This window comes from Aplysia californica, unplaced genomic scaffold, assembly GCF_000002075.1.
Source record: "Aplysia californica isolate F4 #8 unplaced genomic scaffold, AplCal3.0 scaffold01077, whole genome shotgun sequence".
In the NCBI taxonomy this organism is placed as follows: Eukaryota; Metazoa; Mollusca; class Gastropoda; order Aplysiida; family Aplysiidae; genus Aplysia; species Aplysia californica.
Window position 1 is genome coordinate 58,338 of NW_004798347.1, and position 769 is coordinate 59,106.

Below are 769 nucleotides of genomic sequence, written 5' to 3' on the forward strand. Positions count from 1 at the left end.
CTTGGAATTCGATTCGGGCGGGGAGAGAGGGTGGGTTGGTAGGGATGTTTCCATGACACCCATATTCTTTTCATCATCATCATCAATGCCTTTCACCCCTGGCAGGGTATAGACCACATACAGGCTCCTTCCATTTATCTCTGTCCTGGGCCATCTTTCCAGGCTCGTTCCAAGTGAGCTTCATTTCTCTCATGTCCCTTTCCACACATCTCCATGTTTCCCGTGGCCTACCCCTGCCTCGTGCTCCTTGTGGGTTCCACTGCAGTGACTGTCGTGTGATATTTCCGCTGGGCTTTCTTAAGGTGTGTCCCATCCATCGCCACTTTCTTAGTCCTATTTCTACTTTTATACCTTTTTTCCTGTCCTTTCCCACAGCTCTTCATTTCTTATTCTATCCTGCCACTTAATTCTTAGAATACTCCTCATACATCACTTCTTTTCATTCTTCTTCTAAGAGGTTCTAGATGTATAGAAGTAGGCTATAGGCCCTATATACTCTTTGATACAGTCAATAAGAAATAAACCATCTCGTAGATAAAGTACAGAAGAAGAAATAACGTTGTTTTGTTGTTATTTTTATTTATTTTAAAGTTAAAGCCTCTCTATCTCTATCTATTTAATAATCATTTATTTGTAGATTTAGTTGTAGAAAGTACGCTGAGTTATTGCTTTCTGGTACAGTAATCCTAGCTTCTGCGTTTGTGGCGGCCGCGTTTTTTTGCATTTTTTGGTCAGTGAATTTTTGCATTTTTTCAACAACAAACCCCCC